At 46.7% G+C, this 22,881-nt stretch overlaps 1 long non-coding RNA gene across 3 annotated transcripts; it reads right to left on the reverse strand.

Annotated features, from left to right (window-relative positions):
- Positions 1-1,328: 1,328 nt before the first annotated feature.
- On the reverse strand, positions 1,329-22,834 carry LOC105484165 (uncharacterized). Of its 3 annotated transcripts, none has more exons than XR_988796.2 (6): positions 8,786-22,834; positions 6,103-6,183; positions 5,143-5,342; positions 3,944-4,057; positions 3,323-3,450; positions 1,329-2,751 (listed from the first exon to the last, which is right to left on the reverse strand). It is a non-coding gene; the product is annotated as an uncharacterized lncRNA (long non-coding RNA). The 3 variants fall into 3 exon arrangements; XR_988797.2 differs by adding an exon at positions 4,228-4,315 and having other exon boundaries at positions 5,143-6,183; XR_988795.2 differs by having other exon boundaries at positions 5,143-6,183.
- Positions 22,835-22,881: the final 47 nt, after the last annotated feature.

Genomic DNA, 22,881 nt, shown 5'->3' on the forward strand with positions numbered 1-22,881 from the left:
ATGGCTCTTATGAATGGCTGATTTAAGTCACTCTTCCCTAATTTTATTCAGATGCTTTTATATACCCTACCCCCACTAAAATACAAGATTCTTGAGACCAGGGTCTTTTATTTCTCGGTGTTCTATTCCCTCCTCCTCCCACCACATATCCCTGTCCAGCATCTAACAGAACACCTAAAGCTTTCACACTGGGTGACCTTAAATCCTGTTTGGCAGGGTTTGAATTTCAAAAGCCCCATTAAAGCTCCCCATTTCCTTTGTAACAAATATTTTGCCCAAAGAGTACTCAGGGACTGAGGACAAAAAGCAAACACTTGCTTCTTTAGAAAGATGTTCCTCCATGTATACAGAGAATTGCAAGAAAAAAAGAAAGGGAGGGTAGGAAAGGAGCAAATCAAATCATCTTTTCTTCTGATTCCTGTCTCCAAGAGGACTGGTCAGGCTGCAGCAGCAGCCTGACCCCAAGAGGGACATGTGGTCAGCTGAGCAGACAGTGGAGTATGTACGGGGGTGGGTGGGGAGGAGCGGTCCCCACAGAATTTTGAGCCGGAAGAGGACAATGAAGGCCACTGGGAGGTGGTTTTTATCTCTCAATTTGATGTACCCTGATTTATGAAGTGATAGCCAGGAGCCCAAACCATCAGTTGTTGGATGTGCATGGGAGACAGGGGGTAGGGGGCTGCCCCTACTTCTGTCTCTGGGACCTTCCCACCCAGTACTGTGGGCCTCCTTGTCTCTGAGCAGCAGCCCAGCCCTGCTATGTTATAAACTGAAATGTCTACCACCACCTTTCCTTGTCATTATCTTAAACAGTTCATAGAGATGAACGTCTACAATGTTAGTTAAGAATTTTGGTATTTTTGCTAAATATAAACAACTTTGGTTTATAATATTCATACAATCAGCCTACGCTGATGAAGAATACTTACAACGCACTCTTATATCAGAGGTGGAGTTGTTACATAGTAGTACAGGATAGAAAAATGAAGGGCCTTCAGTCCATTGAGAATTTCCCCCAAACTCTCTCTGGGACTCTGCCTAACACAGGCTCTCCATGGCAAAAGTCTCATTCCATTCAGACGTGACCTGGAACGTACCATTTCCCTTTGTGCTGCCTTATCAGGCAGAGGCAGCCACAGAGAACTGGGCAAATATTAGTGCTAAACTGTGAAGTAACTAATTTTTCCCTTACCTTGTCTGCTAAGCAAATGAACAAACCTTATTCCTGTGTTTAAAAAATATATAAAAGTTTGCCTTAAAATAAGCACCGACCCCCCCACCCCCCGCCCAAAGGCACTCAACCGGTGCATGGAAAAGTGTGTGGAATGTGCTCACATCCTGCGTAAGTTAGAGGGAATTTTCTCTGAGTATTCTGTCCACAGGATGTAGCCTTGCCTGGCCTTGGGTTGATTAACTAAAAGGCCAGATGGAGACACAGTCCCCAAATAGCACTGCATAACCTTCAACAATTCTTTAATGTTCTTGACTGTTAGGCATGGCAAAATAAGAACTTACCTAGTGATCAAAAACAGCTGAAGAGCAATTATAAAGGAGAAAAATCATCATACTGGAGGCATAGAGACAGCTCCTAGGCAAACTGCTTTCGAGAAACCCATCCTATTCTGGGTTTGAACAGCTCACCCAATATTTGCTTCTGCCATAGTATCTTAGTCATAAGATAGGAGCCCTTTGCTGGTCCTCAGTTTCCCTCCCTGTGAAGAAGATGGATGTGCCCCATTTCTTCTTTTGTCCTATTTATTTTTGGAAGCTCTTGGGGAACATGTATTCAGAGATTTCTCAGTGGGCTTCCATGTCTTCCATCAGGACAGGAGAATTATTGATCCCAGTGGCTTTTATTTGCCAATGTGGGACTTTCAGAGACTTACAGAAGAGACAGGCAAACAACACAAATGGAGAGAAACCCAAATGGAAACATGCATTATATATGAAAACAAGTATTCAGACATGTGCACCTGGCCCTCTGCCACTCCCCATGCACATACACAGAATCACACAACTCTACAAATACACACACAGGCAGTTGTGAACAGACAAAAATATATGCAGGGCTATTTACACAGCCACACCTGAAATCCAACAGACCCACACCCACTCTTGGATATTCTCCATCACAATTTCCCACTATAAGATTAGAGATCAAGCCAACCTTGACCTCTTTCCTACTCCCAGCCCTCTTCTTCACCAAGGTTATGAGTGCAGTCATGGGATCCAAGGATCCAAACACACATGTTTGTTGAGATGTTTATTAAAATTCCAGGTGTGAGGAACATGGAGAATAAGAGAGTCCCTCGAGTGGGGGGTTCAGGTCTAGCAGGGGAAGGAGATGCACACAAAGCTACAAAGTCACATGGGAAGTGCTCTAACTGAAGTGAGCACAGGAAGTTGGACCTATTTCTTTGATCCTGAGATCTGGACAGAAGACAATCCTCCTCCTTGCTTCAGAGGATACAATGGAAACCCAGAGTAATCTGCTTGGCACCAGTAAGCTGGAAGCCACGCTGCCTTCCACCCAGTTCTCTGTGGGGACGCTGTGCTGGTTTCAGTCCCTGGGTCCTGCCCTTACTTCAGCCTGTCTTGCTTGCCCCTCAGGTGTGTCTGGTGGTAGAAGTTGAGGAAGAGAATGAGGAAGCTGAGGGCTTACAGGAGCACAGACGTGTTGAACCCATCAGGGAAGGGGCACTCGGTGAGGAGACTGTAACAAGAGGGGGCAGCAGTGGCCACAAACTGACCCTGGGCAAAAGAAAGCATGAGAAGAAAGAGAGGGGAGAGCAGTCAGTTCTTTCCACCCCATGATCCCAAGAATCTTCTTGACCCTTCTCCTGGTCCTGGTTGCCCCAATTCCCCCATCCAGCCATGTCATGGTGGTCCTGATGATAAACTCAGTATATCCAGAGCCCCATCTGGGACACTTTAGGCTGTCATCACCATCTGGGGGGCAGTGGTGTTCCCAAAACTGCAAGACATCAGGCACCTGGAGGGTGAAATCAGTGATCACAGACTCACAGGATATTAATGTTTAGAGGTCGGTCATCTGGCCGAGGCCCTCATTTTATAGATAATGACATTGAGACCTGAGCATGGAAGCCACTTGCTCAAAGTCCCACACTGTGCCAGTGAGTTAGGGTTGGTTCCGGGATCATAAGATGGCTACTGAGGTCCTTGCAAGTTGGGAAGCTAAGGAAGATCTAAGGATGAGAGAGCTTGTTTATGGGCAGATGCCCAGTCACTGGTATAGAGTGACAAGTCAAGAATAGAACCAAGGGTTCAGCCAAGGCCCCTGGAGCCAATAGGATCTCCTTACCAGCTGTAGGGTGGTAAGATATCGTTTCCACCAGAAGTAGGGCCACATAGGAGTCCACAACCTGGCCAGTCCATAATACAGATACATGAAGACATGGATCAAAGAATTAAGCATCCCTATGAAGAAGGCTGCAGAGTGGGGTGTGGGGAGATAAAGGAAAATAAGTGGAGCTGGGCTTAGCTGTGGTGTGGGAGTTCTCTTTGATGTTTCAATCCTCCAAGCTGCAGAGAGCACCTCTGCAATCTCTACAGAAAATCCCTGGAGAGACCTTATCCTGCAGAGGTCCGGCATGAGCCATCTGAAGTCGTGATGATGGAGGGCTGGAGTTATTGAGATGCTAAATGAGAATATTTCTACTCCCTTTGTGTTCTGTGGGCTGATGGCTATGATGAGCATCTCCCAGCAGCCACCTCCCCATCCCAGAGATGGGTAGCCCAGGAGCTCTAAGGAGCCACACGGACAAATGGGAGCAGAGGTCTGGTCTCATGGCCTCAGGGAAGGGAAAAGTTAGAGACCAGCCATAATATTCCAGGGATGCAGGTCTCCTGAGCTGGGACTCAGCCCAGCAGACCTGCCTTACAAGGGCCTGGGGCAGGGCTGTCCACAGCATGCATCACTTACCTGGCTGCCTGCTACGTATTTGACTCCAGCCCACCCATCAGAGGGCATGGTGCCATGATGGTAGAGATGCAGGAAGGTGGGCTGCTCTGGCTTCATTCATAAAATAAAGAACACCTGGAGAGGAGGAAGAGATGGAGTCATCTCTGGAGGTCTCCTTCCTCTAGACTTCTCTCGGGGCCTCAACTACCCCTTAGAGTGGGACGGGCTAATTCTACCTGTTTTACTGAAGGAGCGACTAAAACTAAAGGGAAATAACAATAGTCAAACACCAATCTATGACCTACCGTGTGCTTTAATTGAGGCCTTTGAAATTCAAACCCTCGCAGGATCTAAGGTCTCATAGTGTGAAAGCTTCAGGTGGTCTTCTAGATGCTGGGCAGGGATGTGTGGTGGGAAGAGGAGGGAAGAGAACACTATTCTACTTTGTGTGTATAAAATAATCACTGAAATACCACATAATTGTATGCAGTTTATACTTCTACTACTTCCATTTTTCAGGATAAAAAAGGCACAGAAAGGCTAAGTAACTTGCCCAAAGGCACACAACTTATAGGTGGCCAAACTGGGATCAGAACAGTCTGGCTTCAGAGACTGGGTTCTTTCCAATGTCCGATCCTTGCCCCCGCCCAGGGCACCGGGGTAAGAATTCAGGTGTTGAACCGTCAGCCCAAGATCCAGACACCCACACCACACATTCCCACGTGATCTCTGCTCAGCTCATTTTGGCAAGAGACTGAGAAGAAAGAGCCCCCTCTTTTCATCACCAACCACACCAACATTATGCTCTTGCCCCACCCTGCTTAATCCCACAAGCCCCCTGGCCTCACCAGCAAGGTTTCTTCTCATTAACATGGAAGGATGGCTTTTGTTGTCTGATGACCCTTGCTATATCATGTCAGTTTTAAAGTTTGTTTAATTTTCCATTTTAATTGTACCTGGAACCTGGCTACTCATGGAGCAAATGCTTACTCCTACTTCTGCAGATAGAAAGCAGGGACCATGGGAGCCAGTGGAGGGGGACACTACCTCAGTGGCTGGGCGTCCTCCCTCAGCCAGGTACCGGACCAAGGCTTTACTCTGAAATTAGTCTCTGGCATGGCTGCCTGGGCAAACCCAGAGAGCATTCTTGCTGGGAGAGTCAGACACCGCCCCAGATTTGGCTGACGGATATACAGGAGCCCATGTATCCGGGATCTTACCTGTCAAGCAATTCAACGGCCTTTGGAAAGAGGCACCAGCAGCACACGCTCGCCATCTGCTGGGCAGGACGGGGAAGTTCCATCAGATTGCAGTCCGGCTGGTGCCACAGCTTGTCCCACCTGGGCTGAGTTCAGCCCCAAATCCTCACTGTTCTATGCACCGCTGATTCCACAGTGCCTACCTGTCTGCAGAAAGATGCCTGTTCGCACAGGCAAAAAGGGGAGAAGCTATTGGCGTGACCACAGAAGGACTCCCCAAATGTGCCCCAGCCCAGAACCCTGGAATCTAATGAGCATGTGGGCATCTTGTTTGTTGAAAGAAGATTCTTCATCAGTGTGCCTGGGGTGGAGTACAGATTCTGCATTTCCAACCAGCTCCCAGATGATGCTGATGCTGCCGGCCCAAGGATCATACTTTGAGTCACAGGACTTGAGCCCATCACCAACATCCAATGACTCAACATCCATATCACCTGGTGACAAGCCTCAGCTACCTGGTGACAGGTTTCAGCTGGAGTCTTCTGTTACAGGAAGCCTTTTGTTCTGCTTCTAGTTGAAACAGAGAACAGCTAACAGTGATGAAATCACTACCACTTAGCTACCACTCAGTGTGTGCTGGCCCCTGTGCTAAACATTTCCATATATTGTCTATCATATATTATCTGATTCCATCTTCTTTCAATCATTTCCCTTTATCAAATAGGTGTTATTATCTCAATTTTATAAATAAGAAAATTGAGTCCTAGAAGAGTTAGGTGTGCCACCGAGTCGCACAGCAAGTAACTGGCAGAGCTGAGATTCAAACCGAGGTCCGAGGTTATCTGACTCTAAAGCCTGCACGTAACCAGCCAGTCCCCTGTCTCTCATCAAAAGGCTCAGGTGATACCTCCTTGACCTCTGATTGTTATGAAGTTGTCCCTCCTAACCCTCTCCAGGCTTGCTTCCTGCTCCCTGCCATACCCTCATTCCATGCTCACTCCATCTGTAGTCCACTGGCTGGCAGAAGTAGCTGCAGTTAGCCAGCAGCGGGGTGGCCATGACCTGAGAGGAAGAAGAAAGAGGAAAAGACCGAGTCACAAAGCCTGTTCCCACCATGGTGAACCCCGACTGGCTCGGGCTCCTGAACACCACCACCCCAATGCAACCTCTGCTGACACTTGGTGAACAACTGCTAATAAACTCCATGGGGTGGTGAGATCAGAGGCGCAACTTGTACGCATCTTGCTGGTCTCTAATTTTTTAATGTGGGCAAATATAGGCTACAACGCCACCCTGGGTGCCTACTATGCATGAAAGCCTGAGATAGGTGCTGAGGATACCAAGGCGGTCCACACGTCTGCCCTGCCCCAAGGAGCTCAAAGCCTGGCTGAGGATGTGGAAAAAAATTCTAACCTTTCGGGTTGGTGCTAGAGGAAGAGTAGGAAGTAGCAGGTGTTCCAGGAGTCGGATCAAAGAATGAGGAGGCTTTGGGCAGACAGAGGAGAGGGAGTGGGAGTTTCATGCCGGGACAAGTGTATGTGGTACCTGGACCTGGGGGCCTAACTAGGAGATTAGCGGGACTGGTGTGGAGGCTCTGACCAAAGGAGAAGCAGGCCACAGAATTGGAGAGACCGAATTGTGAATAAAGGGTCTTGAAGGCTGTTGTAAGAAGCCTGAATTTTATCATGTATTGATTTATTTGACAATAACGTGTTGAATGGTACTAAGCACTTCTCCATGCTGGGCGCTGTTCTGAGCACTGGATCACGTTGATAAAACCAAACAGATAGAAATCTCTACCTTGGGGGACTTGGCATTCTGGCCACATATGCAAAAGGACCTACTGAGGTTTCTGAGCAGGAAGCTGACTGTGAGCGTGGCAGAGTTTTCAAGGGATTGGGGTGGCAGGAGAGTGCCTAGTTGCCATAATTAAATGAAAAATTCTCTAGGGCGTGCCTCACGTCTCATGAGTTATTGGTAGCCCTCATGTGCTACCAGATAGTATGCTGGGTCTGTCTTTAAACAGATAAATAAGACAGGGTTCCTGCCTTTGAAGCACTTGCTGTTTGGGAGGGAAGAAAGGCACATATGAAAGTGGTGACACAGCTGGAGAAAGACCACAGTGGGTGGGGGGTCAGTATATCCTTAATAGGCTCCTAACGTGGGGGAGGTGTCTGCACGGTTTGCCAATTCCTGTGGTGTAAACACTCCCACCATGGTGGAAGGACTTCAAGTTATTTCACACAAAGTCACTGAACATGAAGTTGCGGGGAGACCCACACCTGGTGCTCACCCGTGGGTGGAGTGGCTCCAGCCCATCTCAGAGAGTCCAGGACTGTACCAAGAGCTGGGAATGGCCAAGCAAGGAAACAAATAACCTGGCCTTAGAGGAGTCAGGGAAGGCTTCCTGTGAGGCGACAACTGACCTGAATCTAAAGGATGTGCAGGAATTTGTCAGGAGACTAGGGGACAAGAGCAATTCTGGCAGAAAATCAGTGATGTGCCCAGGCCTGAGGACTTGCTGAGCACGGCTGTGTGGGCTGGCGAGCAGGCCTGTGCTGGATGAGGGTGGTGTGCAGGGCTGCTGAGAGCCTGTAGAGGGAGACGAGGTGGAGAGGAAGACAGGGCCAGAGAGGACTCCAGAGGGCTTCGTGTGCCCATGAAGGGGTTTAGCCTCAGCCTCTGCGGGATGGGAAGCATCAGAGGCTCCCAGCAGGCCATGGCACCACCCTCCCTATGCTTATGGGAGCTGAGAAAGGAAGAGACGAAGAGGAGTTGGAAGAGGTGTGGCTGTCCGGACCTGCTTCTTCCATCTCCTCCCCGCTAGCTCACCAAAAGGCGGAAGAGATGGAGGAGGACGCTGTAAGCGGTGCAGTCAGGGTGCCTGGTTTGCACTCTGCCTCTGTGCCTTGCCACCTGCTAAGCTACTTAACCCCTCTGCGTCTGAAACAGTGCTATCATGAGGATTAGATGAGCAGATCCTCATAAAGTGCCTGCACCAATGCCTCTCCTGTACTCGGCATGGGAACACATCTGTGATGATCATTACCACCTCTGAAAAGCTTTTCCTGACATCCTAACCCCTGGCCCAGACACTGGGTTTCCGCCCCACCCTCCCTGCCCCTGGTGCATGATGCATCCTCTCTGTTGCCCACCCAACACACACTGCATTGCAACCGCCTGTGCCTACACCTGTCTCCACTCTAGACTGTGAGCCTCGGGAGGGCAGGGAGGCCTTATCCAACAGGGATGCTGCAGGCCACAGCACAGCCTGGTATGAAGCATATATTGGATATACACCTGCTGAATGGCTGTTTGCAAGGTTTGGAAGGAATACCAGATTTGGGGATCAGAAAACCAGGCAGAGATGAACAGAGCCCGGGTAGAAACGGGAGATGGGGGATCCACATGAGGTGGGAGGGATAAGGAATTCCACTCTGGTTTGCCATGACCTGTGCTCTCTCATGTAAGGAAATGAAGGGTGGAAGTTTGTAACAAGGATTGAGCAGCCAAAGAGGGCACAGAATCCCAGCTCCTGCGTGTGACCCCATCAAGAAGGCTTTTCAATTTTCTACGTAGGAATATTATGCTTCTATTTATCCCTTGGTCACCCCTCCAAAAAAGATCCTAGAACTCTCCAGGAACCCCCGCCCACCAGCCTTACCTCCCAGAGGCACCCTAGGAGAACCACCAGGCCCAGGTTGTAGGCAGCGAGTGCTGTGCCAGCCCCAGAGGCTCCTGTTGGGACATGAAGCAAGGCCTGGCGCCACCAGGAGAAGATAGAAGACATGGAGGAGGGTGGCAGGGAGTGGCAATGCACCAGGAGCCAGGAATCCATCCTCAAGCCTGGATAAGCAGAGGAGAAGTGACCGCCGGCCTAGCCACACTGCCCATTCACCCCCAGTCCCTCCCCACAGGAACTCCCAAGGCCTTGTTCATCCAGCCCTTGTTCCCAGAAAGCCTGACACAGAGGCTGGCTGAGGAAACAAATGAACGCTCCCACTGGATGGCATTATCCTCCCCCTCTGCTTTCTAAGGCCCAGGTGTATTTATTCCCGAGCTTTTCCAGGGCACTGGCCATTGTGAGCACCAGTATGTAGAAGCAGGATTTGGGTCTTGTCCAGACAACCGCCTCATCTACTTCCCCTTCCCCTCCTCGGCAACACGGTTGACTGAGAGTCCACAAACTAAAGTTCCTCAGTCTCTCCCATATGACCCCCAGCTATGGGGTTACCCCAGCACTCCTGCCTTTGGACACTGGACCACCACCTACCAAGCACTTTGGGGAGCCTCCATTGGCCATTAACTTTGTGCTAATCCTCATACCTTTTGCTGCTCTACTTGGGATTTTCAGCTTCTGGCGGTGGCTTCCAGATTGCAGAGTGCAAGAGACATGGATGCGGCTACTATGCAGCAAGAGGGGGACAGAGGGGCAGAGAGGCCCGAACGCTTCCCCTTTCCCTCCTCTCTCGCTGCACGGTGCCTGCCCCTCCTAAGCATCCCTGGCTCCTCCCACTTCTCACGGGGCTCAGCCTCACCCAGTCCTCTACAGCTTGACTTACACCTCCGGCTTCTCCCAGGCTCCTCTGGGCAGCGAAGAAAGTGGCTCTGGCTGCTCCCGTGTTGTCAGCTGGCGGTGGGTTTGAGCGAAGGGTCCTCTGGGCTCCAGGGTGCAGGGCGTGACCCATGGGTGACCCCATCCTCCCAGAAGCTCTCTACTCCTGTGCTGTGATCTGTTGTTGACCCCAACCCCAGCCTCTACACACATGCGCACACACACAGGCACTCACACATACACACGCACACATGCACACATGCATACACACACAGTTATTGAGAACAGGGAGCTGAGGCCGCCGTCCAGGCCCTGGCTGGGCTCCCTGCCATTCTCATGGCCCAAGGGAGAAACAGAACAAGAGGCAGTGGGGGTGGGAGGAGAGCACTCCAAGGGCAAAGACAATGGTAGCAGCTCTGGAGAGGGGATCAGGGAGCACCCACAACCTCAGAGCCTCCCCATGGCCTGTGGCCCACACTCTTCCTTCAGAGCAAGGACCACCCTATCAGAGACTTGGATGGGCATGTAGAGGACACGTGTCTCTCCTGCCTCCACCAGGATAGGCCACTCCTCGTGCCTCAGATTTCGATCTTCCTCTTCCATCCCTCTTTCCTACTGTTAAGGAGTAAGCGTTTATCTTTCTTAATCTGCTAAGTCTGCACCCCTCCTCTAGCTCCCCCTCAACAACAGGCCAAGGAGTATGGGGGATTGAGAACCCCAGATCCAGGCAGCCCTCTTCCCCACACCTGCCTCTATCCACCTGTGTTGATAGGAGGCAGTTACAATGGCCATTCGTCCAAATAACCTATCTTAGGCACATCCTTTCCCTCTTTATGAGATAAAAGAAAAGAACTAACTTTAGAAGCCAGATCCCTGAAGGAAGGGGCCTGGCAGTAAGACTCTGGGTCTTACTCCACAGTGGAGTAAGAAGTCCTAGAACCAGCCTCTTTAGAATAGAGTGCCCCAGTTTCTCCTTCTGACAAGACGGCACACTGTGGTCTTGTCTGTGTAAGCCCCGGATTGTCCATGCTCACAGACAACAGGGTTAAGAGATCTGAAGAACTAGAAGAGGTAAAGGTAGGTTAGAAGCATGGTGGGCCACACACACTAGCTACACGCGTGTACATTTGCACATGCTACCAAAGGCCCTCGCTCTGCCCTGCCCTTGACTCTATCGGGAAAAATTCCCAGCTGGTTTCAGTTAGAAGATAAGCTCTCCTACACTGTCATATCTAATTTTCCATAGAATCCAGTTGAAATTATTCCACTAGGGCTTCAAGGCTGTACTGTAGCCAGACCACCCCCCCGATATCCCCTCTGATCTTCTGTCAGAAGCAGAGATCAATGTGCTGCCTCTGCCACCTCCATGAACCCGGTCTCCCTGCCCTCTCTGACATGCACACATCCATGTCTACTTCTCTGGCTTTTCCACACTTCCTTCTCCACTGACTGTTCAAACCCAGCCATCATCCTTGCTGCCCTGAAGCCCCTCCTCAGCCACAAAGCCTCCCAGTCCTCTTTCCCAACTCCCCACAGGACTAGCACGGTCTGTACCCAGAGTGTAGCCCGTAAGTTTGGTCTTCCAGAGTAAATGGTAAACTCCCTGTGGGACATGACCACTCACTGCACTTCACAAATTGATGGAAACATCGGGAAAACCCTAGGGTGATGTGTCAGGAAAATGAAAACTATCTAGCTCAAAGCTTTGGCCGTCACTCTGCTGGTAACTCTCCCCTGTGTCTTCATAATACCATCCCTCATGTGCAGACAGCACCTTACAACCGATATGGGAAACTCTTGGGAAGTACCCTATATAGCACCTGAGACGCTGGGTGCCACCTTATTCCCCGGAAGCAGCTCAGATCAAGAGAATGGGGCTGTGAATTTTAGGCCAGTTGCACCACAGCCAAGTGCTCTTTCTCTGAGCTCAGCCACCTCACACAGCTGCTGGGAAGGAGAAGGCCACTGACCCCCTGCGACCGCCTCCTATTATAGGCCCTTTGGGCTTATAGATCAGATAGATTAGGGAGAAGTTTGTCTACCAACATCCTGCAGCTGTAAAATAAGATCATGACTGCATGCTACCATAGATTCCTTCTGACCCAAGCAAAACAACAAAAGGACTCCAAACCTCATTCCTTTCCCTCCTCAGCCCACCACGCTCACAGAACCCTGGCTGCAGCTCAGTCATCTGCTCCCACTGCTGGGTGAGCTAAGCCATCGTGAGGCCCTGAGATGAGACAGGCTGGCTCACCTGAGGGCAGAGGGCTGGCAATTGTGTGGGCAAAAACTGACATTGCAAGGAGTAGTGTATCTATATACCCACAACATAATGACAGCTGACATTTATTCCCAGACCGTGTGCCAAACACCATTCTAAACACCGTACGCATGCTAACACATTTTCTCCTCGCAACAATCCCATGAGGTAGGTACTATTAGCACCTATTTCTGCAGATGGGAAAACAGGCACAGAGAAGTTAAGTAACTTATCCAGTATCACAGCAATAAGTAGCAGGGCCAGGATTCAAACCCAGACAGTTTGGTTTGGAGCCCAGACACTTAAAAGTGCATTGTACTGTCTCTTCAGTCTCTTAGTGTATCGTGGTTTTTTTATTGGAATGAAAAGAGCCAAAAGAGTGGTCTCGATGAACAAGAAGAGGAAGCCCCAATTTATCCGATTCAAAACAACTTCCCTACTGGCTTCCACAAGAATCCTGCACAAGTAGCAGTAAAAACCAACATTCTTTCCTGCCTCCCTTCATTCCTCTATTTCTTCCCTCCCTCCCTCCTTCCTTTCTGATGTCCATCCTTTCGCCTAGATCGGACAAGGGATTTTCAGACGTTTGAGATTCCGAGCAAAGGTGCCTCATCAGGCCTCACCAGTCTCTGCGTGGGGAAAGAGAAGCCCTAAGAAAATGGTCAGCCGTTCCCCCTCTGAAACAATGACCCAGCGCCCTGCTTTCTGTGTGCTTGTGCAAGATTTAATTGGACTAGAAGAGTACCACTGCTTTTTATAAGTCATTGAACATGGCTGGTATAGATAGTGAAGATGAAGCTGGATAATTTGGGCTGTGACACTTTGTCGTGTACTGGCAGGAGTGCTGGCCTCCTCTGCCATCTTCCGAGAGGGACGTAGCGGTCATAATGGGATCTTTCCTTTCTCCACTGGAGGGGCGTTATCCAGGGTACTGCCCTCTGCCCCCACAGGTCCTTTATATCAGGACCGCGGACAATATATTTCTCACTGTCAAAATTAGGAAGGGCCCTACCTCTCAGAGCCAAATTAGTAGGCTTTCGAGTCATAATAGAGAGATTTTCAGGTGCTAATCTCATCTTTAATTTTATTATATTTTTTACATATTATGTTCCTCTGACATAATTTAGTTTATCCTTCTGTTTCATTATTATTGGAAGTAGCCTGGAAATTTTTACTGAGTGACATGCAGAGGTTGTCAACATAAATAAATACGCATGTATTAAAGCAGTTTTCAAGCATCTATCTTTTGCTGTGGATTAAATGACTTATGCAGAGTCACAACCAGTTAAAGGAGTGAAGCCAGGTTAAAGCACAGACCACCCACCCTGTTACACAGCCTCTAAAACCTGCCTTTGTGCACAGTCATTGCACACTTGGTACTGCTCATTTCGCAGGAGTCCCTTAACCACATGTTACTCTAGTCTCTTTAAGCTGAAACACATTTCTCAGTCACAACTCCGGGCAGCTATTTCCCAAACTGAAGAGCTTATTCCTGAATGTCATCGTCCGGAAGACAAGATGAAATGTGTATGTGCAAGTGTGTGTGTGCGTACACATTCCTGTGTGTGTTAACACAATGTCCTTCAACTTACTTTCTCTATTTATGTCTCTATTTACCTTGATCAGTTCTACTTGCCCCAGTTACGCCCACTTCTGTCTACTTTTCTTGCTCGTGTTCTCCCTTTCTTTGAACATCACACACTGGGTCCTATTGTGGGGAGGGGGTATCGGGGAGGGATAGCATTAGGAGATACACCTAATGTAAATGATGAGTTAATGGGTGCAGCACAGCAATATGGCACATGTATACATATGTAACAAACCTGCACGTTGTGCACGTGTACCCTAGAACTTAAAGTATAATAATAAAAAAAAAATCGGCCTGGTGCGGTGGCTCAAGCCTGTAATCCCAGCACTTTGGGAGGCCGAGACGGGCGAATCACAAGATCAGGAGATCGAGACCATCCTGGCTAACACGGTGAAACCCAGTCTCTACTAAAAATACAAAAAAAAAAAAAAAAACCAGCCAGGTGAGGTGGCAGGCGCCTGTAGTCCCAGCTACTCAGGAGGCTGAGGCAGGAGAATGGCCTGAACCTGGGAGGCGGAGCTTGCAGTGAGCTGAGATCAGGCCACTGCACTCTAGCCTGGGTGACAGAGTGAGACTCGGTCTCAAAAAAAAGTAAAAATAAAATAAAATAAAAATAAAAATAAAAGAAAAGAAAAAGAAAGAAAGAAAAGCGGCAGGAATGAGAACTAGAGGAAGATCAGGCCTAACAGGAAACGAAGGAGCAGTACTGTACAGCCGCTACTGCGATTGAGGACGGAGGGGAGCAAAAACCCAGTATTACCAGCAAAGGAAAGATGTTCTCTTTGGTAGAGGAGTTGAGGGAGCAGGGGGAGCTGTGCAATGGTGTGTGATGGGGAGAGATGTTTTATTAATAGGATACCCCAATATGCTTCAAGGTATCTCATCTGCCAGTCAGCCGAGCTGCTCCCTGAACCCAAGGAAACCTGACATGACGCATGTCCCCACAGTCCTTCAGGCCGTCCTTCCTCTGTGCTAGGGGGAGCAGCCCCAGGCTTTGCAGGTCAAAATTGGCAAACAAAGAGCTCAGTCCTGGCCTCATTTCTTATTTTGCCCCGAGATGCTCCCAGCTCTTGATGCATCGTGGGGACCATGCAGAGGACAGGCTGCACCCCTGTGGCCACTGGCAGCCTTCTCCTCTCCAATCAAGCTGATAAGAGAGCTAATTGTAAGAATGGCTCACAGGTGCCTTGGCCGGCACTCCTGCCAGCCTCATGGATGCAATAATGGGTCTTTGTGCAGCGTGGGCCATTACTAACAAGGATAACTAAATCATTCATTTCGTTAACAACGGGCTTTGGCAGATAATTGTGCAAGAGGCAATTATCAGCAATGCATGTTCCAGGAAGGAGCGTGGTCGCTGATTTTCCACAGAGCCGCCAGGAGAAATATGAGACAAGGTTGAAACCACCACTGGGTCCTCAACCCCAGGATAGCCACTCTTTAAAGCCTGTGGCTTTATGGCTTTATGGTCAGAACTGGAGATAGAGAGAGAGAGAGACAGAGAGAGAGAGAGAGAGACAGAGAGAGAACGAGTTTGCTTCTTGCACAAAGATTCCCTAGGTGACCTTGACTTTTCTCTCCTATTTAATGGAATGAGGCTCCAAATTTCATCATCCTCCATCTCTACCTCACCATAGATCTGGTCTTCATGGCCCCACCACAGCAATCTTCCTAAAACACTAATTTTTACCATGTTAGGAGATGGAAAAAAAAAATTCATTGTCTATAGCTTTCAAGTTCAGCTCAGGCTAGTGCCAAGATCCTTCTGAAAGCATGGACAGATGAAGAGGTAAACAAAAGGTGCTATATGCATACAATGGACTATTAGTTGTAGAAAAGAATGAAGTACTGATATAGGCTACAACATGGAGGAACTGTAAGACATTAAATGAAAGAAGTCACACGCACAAGACAACATATTGCATGACTCCATTTCCATGAAATGTCCAGAATGGGAAAATCTATAGACACAAAAAGATGGGTGGTTGCCAGGGCCCAGAGGGCAGAAGGAAGGGAATTAGGAGTGATTGCCAATGGGTATGAGGTTTTCTTGAGGTGATAAAAATGTTCTGGAATGAGATAATGATGATAGTCATATAACTCTGTTAATATACTAAAACCACTGAATTGTACAATTTAAACAGGTGAATTTTACAGTATGTGAATTTTAAAAAAATCTTTTCTGAACTCAAGGCAGAGCGTCAGGTGGTGCCTGCCAAGTACGGGACTTGTGGGGACAGGGGCAGTTTTCGCTGGCACTAGACCGTTGGCACGGCCCTGGGAACAGGGCTAAATAGTCTCCACTGAGGTTTGTGCCATGCTCCCTTCAAGGAGTTCTTTGGGCCCGTTCACAAAACCAGTGCAAGATGCAAGTTAGCATGAAAAAAAAGTGCCTGATCTTTCTAACATTCCTCCTATTGGTTAGATGATCTAATTAGCTCCAAATTCTGAACAACCCTTCCCTCTATCCCTGTTCTAATTTGCAAAGGAAGGTTCTGAGGCATTCCAGAGTATTGCAGTGTGGAATAGCAGCTTTTCTCTAAGAGCAGGACCTCCAACATGCCCAATGAGCTGTTTGTTCATTTATGAGCAATACTCACTCCCTCATTTCCAAATCCTGTCATCCTACCTGACTAATCACTTGCCCAGAATTAATATTTTTTCAAGCATGAATTCCTATGCTCAACTTTGTAAATTGTACAGTATTGCATAAATGTTATTTGGTATTTCTGAAACTACTACTATTATTATTCTCAAGGTATATTGGATGGAAGAAGAAAGACATATGCCATCAGGAACTGTTGCTTTGAGTTACAAGGAAGAGACATTTACAAAGGAGTAAAATCTGGTTTAGTGACTCCTGTGAGTCACTGTAGATATATTTGCTATATCATTGGTCATATTTCTCCTGAGTGCCTCTTTGATTCTGCTTCTCCATCTAGAAAGTAGGGGAAAACACCTACTGGTAGAATTCTTTTTTGTTTGTTTTTTGTTTTTTTGAGACAGAGTCTCCCCGTGTCACCCAGGCTGGAGGTGCAGTGGTGTGATCTCAGCTCACTGCAGCCTTGACCTCCCAGGCTCAGGTGACCCTCCCACCTCAGCCTCCCTAATAACTGAGGCTAATTTTTTTTTTTTTTTTTTTTTTGAAACAGAGTTTTGCCCTGTTGCTCAGGCTGGTCTTGAACTCCTGCATTCAAGCAATATGCTGGACTCTGTCTCCCAAAGTTCTGGGATCATAGGTGTGAGCAGCCACTGTGCCTGGCCAGTAGAATTCTTCAGTGATCTTATTTCCTTATTTCATTACTGCCTTTTCACAGTCAAGAAATAGTTCTGATTAGTGTTGTCTTCTCTTCCCTATTTATTTTATTTATTCTTGTTTCAGTTTCCTGTTTCCTGAACTGAATTGGGAAGGGAAGGAAAGTCATCAATAAAGCCAATTTCCTATTTCTGAATATTTCACGAGACCAGTCTGGGAAAGGAAGAAGTTCAATGTCTTGGGGCAAAGCTTAGGCTCGTCTGTGGAGCTGGGGATCCCTGCAGCATCACCTGATGGGAAGGAAACGGGGGCAGGGATAGGAAAGGAGGATGGGCCAGAGCAATGGGGCTCCTGGACTCTGGCACCAGCTTGACGTCTCATTACACAACAAGGAAGATCATTTTTCTGGGTCTCAGTGTCTTTACCTGTGAAATGAAGTATCTAGCACAGGGTCCTGGTCTAGGTTCTCTAGGTTGCATGAGCTCCAGGCTGTCACTGTGTCATTTCATCACAGTAACGTTGTTTACTCCACATCTACTACCCAAGAGGTGGGCTTTTCAGAGCCACTGTGAATGGTAAACAAAGCAGTTAGTTACCAATAAGTGCACTCTCTCCGGAGTTAGCACAGGGGCTCGACGCTGAGATATGTTGGGGAACTGTGGGGGAGGTAAAATGATCTCATCTTCATTGAGCTCCTCTCTGAGTAGCTCCCAGCTCCCAGTTGCTCTGGCACATTCGCCATGACACATGTCTGCTGGCCACATCCAAGGAAGGCAGGGTGGCTGGGACAGAATGCCAAAGCAGGTGGATGTGGCCTGGGGCTGCCAGGGCTTGGTCAGACTGCCTGGGGCGAAGCCAGAAAACCCAAGTCCACAGAGGTTAGGGGTTCGAGGTGGAATAATGTCACAGGATCCTTGCAATCAGGGCCTGCGTCTTCATCTTCTTGTAGTTAATGCCAGGGCTGGGCTGGGAAGAGAAGGTCTGTCCTTTGGCATTGCTACTGAAGGCAGAGACCAGAGCATCTAATCAGAAAAGCTCTCTGGCACCTACCTACTCACATTTGTGACCCACATCCTCTGCACACTCATTCTGCTTCTGCTCATAGAATCCAGATAAATTCTCTCGAGGTCTGCTGAGGATGGTCCGAGAAGTGGCATTGGTGGGACAGGGAGGGGAGGCTCTGCAGTGGGAGAATGGCCAGGTAACGTGGCAGAATGGAGAACAGCATTGTGGGGGGAGATGGGGGGCGTACACCATGAAGCAACAAACTTGGAGAACACAGAGTGATGTAGATGGGCCTAAAATCCATAGTTGGAAAGGAAAAGGTAAAAAAAAAAAAAAAGTTAAATTGATAGGCTTATCAATTTAATTTTAGCATAACTTTAGCAATTGATTATGCCATATATGAAAATTAAATGTGCATGCATACAAAAGCATAATACACAGTTTGGAAGAATGCATACAATAAAAGAGATATATTAAGCACAGCAGAATGTTTACCTATGGGGTGAGGCATGGAAATGGGAATCAAAGAGAATACCTACATGCATACATATATGCGTGCGTACACACATACATACACATATGAAACAAGACAAGGTCAGTTTAGCAACTTGAGGAGTGTGATTAAACCCAAACCTCTGCACTGGAGATAAAAATAGAGAGAACACTAGACTTGTGGCTGAAAATTATTTTTTGGAGTATGTGTCTAGAGTCAAATGACCTGAAAATCGAATGTGCTCACCATCACAGAGTCCTAGTGCCAACGTGTCTCACCCCTATGATGCTGCCTTTCTCCACTGATTACTTATAGGAGAGGAGAAATGCAAGAGGAATTTTGTGGTGTTCCTTTTGCGTGCAGCCTCGCTGCTGGGATGGCTCCCACTTAGAGTGGTAAAGTAGTGAACTGCTGAGGGGGTGTCTCCCGGCAACTGGGTGGGAAGGAATGTTTGACCAGCTCTTAGAGCCTGTACTCAGGACCAAGAAAGACTCCTCTGACCTCTTGGCTTATTATTCCTTGTTAGACCAGATTATGGGAACATTAAGATATCCCAATTAAAACTAATTTTTTGGTAAAGACCAGATTATAGGAACATTAAGATATCCCAATTAAAACTAATTTTTTGGTAAGACAGCAGCAGCAAAATGAATCCTGACTGCCATATCTACAGGGACACAACCACACTGTTTTACAAAGGGTCCCTCACATCAGCACCCTGACTGGCCACTGTAGTCTGTCACCCTACTGTCCGCCAAGGGGCATGCTTCCCAGTATTCTTACTCTCATATGTTTCCTGCGCACGTTGGCCATGGGCTCAGCCCTGTGACTTCCTTTGGTAAATGTGACATTAGCAAGCATAATGCAATCAGAGTTTTGATAAGCACTTGCATGTAGTAGCTTAGCCTCTCGTGGAGCTCTTGAAGCCGAGAGCCATCCTATTAAAAGTTCAGTTACCCTGCTGGAGACACCACGAAGAGAGAATGATGCCTGGTCAGGCCCCAGCTGGTCCAGCCATCCTAGCAGAGATGCCAGGCATCGGAGCGAAGAAACTATTCTGGCCATCCAAGCCTTAACAGGAATCTTGCAGCAGAAAACCTGCCCTGTCCAATCCAGTCAACACACAAAAATCATGAGAAATAATAAGATGCTGTCGCTTGAAGTTGCCAAGTTTTGGGGCGGTTTGTTACGCAGCAACAGATAATGGAAACACTGGCATACGGTAAAACAGAATAAATTAGATCAAATTATTTTTATGAGCTTATTTCCTTCCTTTTATAATAGAGCGAAAAGACTCTGACCCTTTTTTCCCAATGCCAAGTGAAAGGCATGTCAACATCCACAGTTGTGGTTCAGGGAGATGTTACTGTCCCACATTTTGAGTGGGGAGGAACCACAGTGTCTGGTCCCTCACTGATCCATGAGGTCCTGGCACAGTGCTAGAAGGGAACAGGCCAAATACGGACTTTCAATGATATGCCCAAGGTCACCTGGCTAGCAAATGGAGGAACAGGATTTCAAACCCAATCTAACCTACTGTCTGTTCAGGGCTCCTCTTGTTATATTAGGCCACTTTAATTGTTGGGGCCATTTCAGAAAAGTCCAGACATGAAAGGTCGCAGATTAAATGATTGGCTAGTGTTGTTAATTCCCCACCTGTGTCAGGAAATACGCGCTAGAATGAAAATCCCATGACTGGATCAACTTACCTAGGTGTAATTTTTATGGGAGAGAGGAGGCTTTATGAGCTTTTTTCCAGCTTTATTGAGGGATAATTGACAAATAAAAATTGTATATATTTAAAGTATACAATGTAATGTTTTGATATACGTATACATTGTGAGATGATTACCACAATGAAACTAATTAACATAGTCATCACCTCGCATAGTTACTTTTGTGTGTGTGTGGTGAGAACATTTAAATTTTAGTAAATTTCAAGTATACAATGCAGTATTATTACTATAGTAATTATGCTATACATTAGATCTCCAAAATTTATTAATCCTGCATAACTAAAATTAAAACATTATACTCACTAAAATATAATTCCTTATATCCTCCTTTCTTCAGCCCTTTAGTATTCTGTTTTCTGTCTCTATGAATTTGACTAGGCTAGGTACTTTATGTAAATGGAATCACACAATATTTGTCTTTTTGCAACTGGCTTATTTCACTTAGCATAATGACCTCAAGTTTGATTCATGTTGTAGCATGTCCTTCCTTTTTAAGGCTGAAATATATTTCAGTGCGTGAGTGACGTATATACACACACACACACGTTTACCCTCGCACACATACATATGCGTACAGTATTTTCTTTATCCATTCATCTGTTGTTGGACACTTAGGTTCCATATCTTAGCTATTGTGAGCAATGCAATGAATACACGAATACAGATAGCTCTTTGATATACTGGTTTCATTTCCTTTGGATATATACCCAGAAGAGGGTTTTCTGGATTATATGGTAGTCCTCTTTTTATTTGTGGAGGAAATTTCATATTGTCTTTCATAATGATTGTACTAATTTGCATGCTCACCAACAGTGTACGAGGGTTTCCTTTTTTCCACATCTCAGGCAATACTTAGTTTTCTTTGTTGTTGTTGTTTTTGTTTTTGACATGGAGTCTCACTCTGTCGCCCAGGCTGGAGTGCAGTGGTGCGATCTCAGCTCACTGCAACCTCCACCTCCCGGGTTCAAGCAGTTCTCCTGCCTCAGCCTCCCGGGTAGCTGGGATTACAAGCACGTGCCACCAAGCCACCAGGCTAATTTTTATATTTTTAGTAGAGATGAGGTTTCACCATGTTGACCAGGGTGGTTGTCTTTTTTATCATAGCCATTCTAAGGTGTGAGGTGTAAGGTAATATCCCACTGTAATTTTGATTTGCATTTCTCTCATGATAAGTGATAGTGAGCATTTTTTTTGTATATCTCTTGGTCATTTGTGTGTCTTCTTTTGAGAGATATCTATTCAAGTGCTTTACCTGTTTTCTTCATCAGGTCATTTGTTTTCTTGCTATTGAGTTGAGTTGTTTCTTTTGGGGGGGTTGCAGGGTTTTTTTTGGTTTTCTTTTGTTTTGTGTTGTTTTGTTTTGACAGTCTTACTCTGTCACCCAGGCTGGAGTGCAGTGGCTTGATCTTGGCTCACTGTAGCCTCTGCCTCCTGGACTCAAGTGATCCTCCCACCTCAGCCTCTCAAATAGCTGGGACTACAGGCATGCACCACCACGTCCAGCTAATTTTTGTATTTTTTGTAGAGATGGGGTTTCACCATGTTCCCCAGGCTGGTCTCAGACACCTGGACTCAAGGAATCCACCTTCCTCAGCCTCCAGAAGTATTGGGTTTACAGGCATGAGCCACTGCAGCCAGCCTTAAGTTGAGTTTCTGATATAGCCTGAATATTAACGTCTTATCAGATGTACGGTTTGAAAATATTTTCTCCCACTTTACAGGTGTCTCTTTCAATCTGTCAATTATTTCTTTGCTATACAGAAGATTTTTTTTTTTTTTTGACGGAGTTTCGATCTTGTCACCCAGGCTGGAGTGCAATGGCGCAATCTCAGCTCACTGCAACCTCTGTCTCCTGGGTTCAAGCTATTCTCCTGCCTCAGCCTCCCAAGTAGCTGGGATTACAGGTGCCCACCACCAGGCCCAGCTAATTTTTGTATTTTTAGTTGAGACGGTGTTTCACCATGTTGGCCAGGCTGGTCTCGAACTCCTAACCTTAGGTGATTCACCCACCTCAGTCTCCCAAAGTGCTGGGATTACAGGCATGAGCCACTGTGCCCAGCCCAGAAGCTTTTTAGTTTTATGCAATTCCATTTATTTTTGGTTTTGTTGCCTGTGCTTTTCTGGTCACATCCAAAAAATCATTGCCCAGATGAATGTCAAAAAGCTTTGTCTCTATGTTTTCTTCTAGTAGTTTCACATCTTACTTTTATGTTCTTAATGCATTTTGAGTTGATTTTTGTATATAGTGTGAGAAAATGGTTCAATTTTTTTCTTCTGCATGTGAATATCCAGTTTTTCACACACTCTTTATTGAAAAGAATATCTTTCCCCCCTTGTATATTCTTGGCAACTTTGTCAAAGAGCAATTGACTGAAAACGAGTGGATTTGTTTCTGGGTTCTCTATTCTGTTCCATTGGTCTATATGTCTATTTTCACACCAGTATTATACTGTCATGAGTACTATTGCTTTGTAGAATATTTTGAAATCAGGTAGTGTGATGTCTCCATCTATTCTGCATAATGCTCTGTGTGTGCATAATTCTGCTGCTTTTGGATGGAATGCTCTGTATATGCCTGTCAGGTCCATTTGGTCTACAGTGTTGTCCAAGTTCACTGTTTCCCTACTGACTTTCAATCTGTAAGATCTATTCATTGTTGAAAGTTAAGTATGGAAGTCTCCTACTGTTATTGTATTCCTGTGTATTTCTCTCTTTAATTTTTAAAATATTTTCTTCATATACTTAGGTGCTCTGATGTTAGGTGCATATATATTTATCCTTGTTACATGCTTTTGATGAGTTTATCCCTTTATCATTATATATAGGTATATATATAATAATATATATATATTATTATATATATAATA

Source organism: Macaca nemestrina, chromosome 10 (genome assembly GCF_043159975.1).
Source record: "Macaca nemestrina isolate mMacNem1 chromosome 10, mMacNem.hap1, whole genome shotgun sequence".
In the NCBI taxonomy this organism is placed as follows: domain Eukaryota; kingdom Metazoa; phylum Chordata; class Mammalia; order Primates; family Cercopithecidae; genus Macaca; species Macaca nemestrina.